Consider the following 6,034-nt stretch of genomic DNA (forward strand, 5'->3'; position numbering starts at 1 on the left):
TTCAGGACGGTGTGGCGAAACATGTTCCCATTTCCCTAAAAAGCCACCCTGGGTTTGTAGCATTTAGTCCCGTGATTTGAATTGTTATTGTTGGCTGGTTCTCATACCTCTGCACTGAAGACTGTTATTCCTACCAAAATGCTCACCATGAGTTAAAACGTATTAATGAGATAAAGGTATCCAGAAATACTGACCCGTTATGCTAGCTGCTATATAAGCAGAGGAGCAAGACGTGGTCACTTCTTGTGTGACTTCAGTAACCAGGGTATTCTGGAAAAGTTTTGCTAGTTATGGAGTGTGGGCGAAGGACACGGTTTCTTTAAAATCAGTTTAGCTGTGCTAGCACACCTCGTACAGAGGATGGCTCTGTCATCGAAGGGGCCAGGCGTCATGTTTACAGGATTGTGACAACCCTTCATAGCAGAAAAACCCAGAAGGTTTAGGAGTCTTTGTGGGTCAGAAACTGCAGAATCAGATTTTGGATGGATTTGGCTCACGCTGTCACTCAAGTATGAAAGAGTTGATTACTTTGGAGAACTGAAATGCATGCATGCACAGCCCTTCTCTCTCTGTCCCTGTCCTCCTGTGCCTGCTGCTGCACCCACTCCTCATGCTCGGTTTTCCAGGGAGCTCTCCTAAAACAATTTAGGCAGGCAAGGTCCAGTTTTCCCTTTTGTTCTGAACTGGTACTCATTTGCAGATATATTTCAAAACTCAATATAGACACCTTGGATATCACAAAACTGTGCCCCTCTAATTACTGTTTTGCCTGTAAATTGCGTTGAAGGAAGTTGTGTTTTGAAAGGCTTGCTGATTAACTTTGTACAGATGTCTGCAGTCCTCCGTTTCAGTGCCATTGTGCGAAGTACACGTTAAGCAAAACTGGATGTGCACGCTAGTTCATGAAATACATACGCCCATTTACATACTTAAAGATTCTTTTCTATCTGTCTATGTACATTACTAGTACACATCAAATGTAGACACATCTGTTTCATTCAAAATGTGCCAGATTAAGTTGGAGAATATATACGCATTTTTAGCCTATATAATTTGCAAGCTCATTTTGGATACAACGACTTGAAGATCTTTACTTGAAAGCTGAACAGGCTAATTGGAGGTGTCAATAACTTCCATCGGGGATAATGCTAAGTAGTTGGAAAGAGTGACTGATGGGGGAGTGGTGTAGCTGAGACTAAAGAGGGCAAAGAATGTGGTGTTATAGGAGAAGAACAAAATCCCAGATGTCTGTGGAAGATCGTACATGACGTGTGGTGGGATTCCCTTTAATGAGTGGGCATGTGTGATGGCCCCTGCCTGATAATGGGCACTTTCTGGCCCTGAATCCCGGAGCCGGGAAGAAATTTGCTTAAAGGTGCAGTTTCCAATAACATGGGTATAGACTTGTACCTCTGACAGTCTCTTACTGAAGTGTGCAGTCAGTCCTGTGTTGAATAATTGTCCAGCTGGAATGGTCTCTTACTTCTTGTTATTTTAATTAAATATCTCTCTGCCTCAATAGCCCTGGGGATTACGTTGGCACAGCCTTTCGTAGGAGGTAATTGGTTTGAGTCCAGGCTGTTCCGATTCCAACCAGGGCTGGCTAGTGGCAGGCTGATGTTTGGTATGGAAATTAGTTGGTTATCCTCCTTCAGGGTCTACTGGACAAATCCACGTGTTGTGAAACCACCATCACAAATGGCACTACTGAGCTGTCTCATTGACCTCCTCACTGGCTCAGCCAAGGATCCGAGGTCTTCATTGGAGATACAACAGTCTTCCCAGCTCTCATTTCCTCAAATGAAGTTCGTTGGTGCGACAACATGGAAGTTTACATTGCAGCTAGCTAATTGTGATGCTATTGGGTGGAGGGAAGAGTCTTTTTTTTTTTTTTTTTTAAAGTGGTTAATTTGGCATATTTTTATATATTAAAAAATAAAGGCATGCTGTTTGCTTATAGTCTCTTCTTACCACTAGGAAAACTGCAAAGAGATTATCAAGAAGCTTTTTTCCTTAATTCCAGTTTTCTCACTCCCTCTCTGATCTTGTCCATTAGTAGTTTCTCTGAATTTACACTTCTTCAGATTCAGTGTTGTAAGCTTGCTTCCTGCAATGCAAAGCTGTGCTTAAGCACTTTCCATGGATTGTGTATAGAAGAAGAATGTAGAATGAAAATTACTCATTTAGAGTGAAGCTGATCATATTTCATATTAGGACTATAGTTATATGTAATTTATGCAGGGCTAACAAATGCTAAATAGCAATTGCATGCATGGTTTGTAGATGTTAAAGATGGTTAAGATGTTGTTATAAGTAATATATTAGAACTGCAACTGCCAATTAAGAGAGTATTAACACATGTAGTAACGTTGTATTAACCTTCCATGAATGATTCCTAAAGTACTGTTCCTATACATGATACTCATTTTTGGACTAAGCTTAGAAATAAAGTGCAAAATAAAACTAGATGAAGAAGGGAAGGTTTATTAACATTGCAATAAGGAGCTTTGGTGAGATTTTTTCCACAGATGACAAATAATTTAATTTAATTAGATTAAAAAAAAAACAGAGAGGAAGAAGTATTAGGTCATTGGAAGACAAAAACATAGATTCATTAAGACTGGATGGAAGTAGAATAAATTGAGACTGATAATGTAACTGCAAAGAAGTCTTGTTGGCAGTGTGCAGACGGCTCAAAGGCTTTGAACTTGCAGTCTGAAGAAGGTGTTCCTGTCCTACTACCCCCACCAAGCCCCATGTCATCCCTAGGTGAACTCTGTTTATCCAAGCTGTGAACACAGGAACATCAGAAACTTGGATTTTCAAAGTGACTGTCATCTTCTCAACTCCCCTCTCCTTCTCCACCAAGGTCCAAAGCAAAAAACCTCTGAAAGGCGACCATCTGGATACCTTCTTGATTAACATTCTCGGATAAATCATCCAGAGGAAGATGAAAATATTCCCTCTGTAACAGAAACTGCGTTCTGTTACAAATTTAGGGACGAATTTAGTAAATCTTGCCTCGATCTAAAAATCATCACGGCTTCCATTCCTGAGTGCCAACACTCTCATTTTTCACACTGAAACAATAAATGACTGTACATTAACGCAGCAACCTAATATTGCAAAGCTTAGATGTTTCCGTCTTTAATAACGTTAGAGATAAAGACAAGTGACTTCTTAGCCTCTTGTTGGTTCCAAGGATTAACCAAGTTGTAGGACTTCAAATTTATTAACAAGTGCCAGGTTTGAGATACTTTTATTCAATTAACTAACTCAAGGATGATTTTTCAGTGTAAATGATGACCTTAAACACAATCACTGTGGAAAGGAGAAATGAGATGTGGGTAAATGCCTCGGCATCATCTTGAGTTTAATAAGTGAAATTTAAGTGGGGGAGAGAAATGTGTCACTAATAAAAGTTGGGGTTTTTTCCTGTTACTTTCAGATGTAATATGTGCTTCTTCTGTGACAAATACATTAGACTGGGATAGGGTGGTGGTTTCTGCAGTAGCTGATCTAGCTGCGGTGCAGGTCACCTTTCAGGGATCTGCTTTTATTTAAAAATTACCTAGTTTTAGAGGGGTTAGAAGGTGAGAGATCTTCACGGATTTAGGCCGTTAGTCTCTTTCTCTGTAGATAGGCAGGGCTGTTTTTGGAATGTATATTCAAGATTGGCAGGTGCCAAGTGATTGGGGGTGGGAATGGTGAGGGAATGTAAATGCCAAAGATTATCTATCTGATAGATAAAGCCTCAGGATTTAGCTAAACAGAAATTCACTTTGGTACATAACAGATGTCCAGATGTCCTTTGGGATGAATTCATTTATTTAAATCCTATCTGTTTTAATGAAACACTTTTTAAAAGCTGGAATGAAACCTGACTTAAATGCCCACTGAAATACCAGCCAAAACCCAGCTGCCTGACAAGGGTGGTCTAACAAACGTGCTTCCAAGTATTACCCAGCGGTTGATCGGTACTTTGGTGCCGTCTTTAGTAGACGAGAGCTTAGCAACTAACAGGTTCCTCCCCTGTGCTGATGTTGCTCTGTTTTCTGTAGTCACTGAGTATCTTAACAGGCTAAACTTAAGAACAGTTCAATGTTACTCAGCTGGCTGCAGTTACGAGAAGCTGTAGGAAAAAATCTTAAATATGCTTAGCTGTGTTGCAATGTATTATGAAGAAATAGGAAAAAATTGTTGAAGTCGTTTTTCACAAATGTAATTATTCCTGGCTTCTTATACCAAAATTATCATAGTGGTACAGTCAGTTTGCCATCAGTCTTAGGAAGTTAGAGAGGGAAATATTGTAATTTTTTTTTTTTTAACTTAAAATGCTATTTCCTATCGATTGTTTTCAATAAATATTATGGCTGAAAAAATCAAAACCTGGCTAGCTTAAAAACGTAGCTTTTCAGCAAAGTGCTAAAACAAAAGAGAACTTTTCAGTGTTTGAAACATTTCATGCTTGTCATCTAGGGTTTTGGGTATGTTCCAGCCACTGTGGGAATTGTTTTTCAGAACTAGGATTTTTGTTGGCGAGTTGCTTGGAGAGTTGTTTGTTTTCCTTTGAAAATGCTTTAACCATCTTTCTTAGCTGAGGAGAAGGGGTCGGATACCGTATCTCTGACGAATGCTTTACAGCTGTCTTTTCAGTTCCGTGTGCGTTTTTGTTGGGCTGGAACAGGAGGGACGGAAGGGAAAGCCACTCGCCTGCCCACGCAGCTCAGGGTGACTCTGTGTCTGCCCTTGGTCGTGTATTTGTCATCACACGGGTCTGACCCGGTGAGTGCTGGCGGCACGAAGAGGAAGCATGAAGCTCGGAGAGTGGAACACCCTGTATCGTGGACACCAGTAACGAGAAGCCAGGGTGCTCGTACGAAGACCCCAGCCTGCTCCGACAAACGCTGCTCAGAAGCAGAGGCTTTGTTGCTTGGCTGTATTTAGAGATTAATTCTTTAAACAAATACAGCATTTTTAGAAGCTGCAGGAGTTTTCAAAGAAGGCTGCATAGACTCATGACATCAAGTGGATACACTTGAGGGGTGGGGTGTTTTATTTAACTTAATTTCTTAGAGTTTACTGAAGAACAAATGCATCTCTTACTACCTGATGTAGACTTGTCTATCACTGAAAGAAGGCAGATAAAGACACTAATGGCTGTTTTTTCAGAAGTCCCTAGCAGTATGCGTAGCTGGAGGCAGAAGGAATTTAATTTCATTTTTTAAGACCTTTAGAAAATATGAATATAAGGGTTTGCTTAAATAGATCTTTTAGATTGTCCAGACTACTTTCCTGCACAGAAGGTGAAAGAGGCTTTTTTTTTTTTCTTTACAGTTATGCCCACAAAACTGTGACCGTATTATCTTTCTTTGTATGGAGGCAGTATTTTCGATGACTGTTGAGGAAGGGAAAAATACATTGAAATACTGATAGAAGTATTGTCTAGTTTTGGGGAGGTCAATACACCACATATCAATTTCAAATGCATATGTTCTGAAGGCAAAAAGAGCGGAAGAATGAGCACTGACAAAACCTTTGATAAAAGACTAATTTTTGTACCAAAATACCAATTCTAAGAATATTCTGCAAATAGACCTAAAGTAGATCCTAAAATGCAAAGACATACCAGGCCTTTTGGCCACAGCCACCATGATGCTAGAAGAAGTGTGACATTACAACTTCGCTCTCGTGTCCTACGTAACGTAACAAATACAGCTTTAGGATGTGTTTACGTTTGCTGCAGCTTTTGCCTTACTCTGAGCCTTTGCTGAGAGCAGAGGAGCCGCTGGCCCGGCTTGCGCCGTCCGTAGGCGTGGGTCACCGGCATAGGCCTGTACTGGAGTTTTGCTGCAGTCTGGGCTGGCGACGGGCCGCTTCGCAGGAGGAGTGCCGGCTGATGGAGCTGCAGAGCGGGTGTAGCATTAGAAGGTTGTCACCTCGAGTACTACATTCTTCTTGAACTGCCTCCGCTTCCTCTACTCAAAATTGCTGGCTCAGCCTTTCTGGTTCTACCTTTTCTTGCTAGATTCCT

The sequence above is a fragment of the Phaethon lepturus genome, unplaced genomic scaffold (assembly GCF_000687285.1).
Source record: "Phaethon lepturus isolate BGI_N335 unplaced genomic scaffold, ASM68728v1 scaffold16717, whole genome shotgun sequence".
Lineage (NCBI taxonomy): Eukaryota > Metazoa > Chordata > Aves > Phaethontiformes > Phaethontidae > Phaethon > Phaethon lepturus.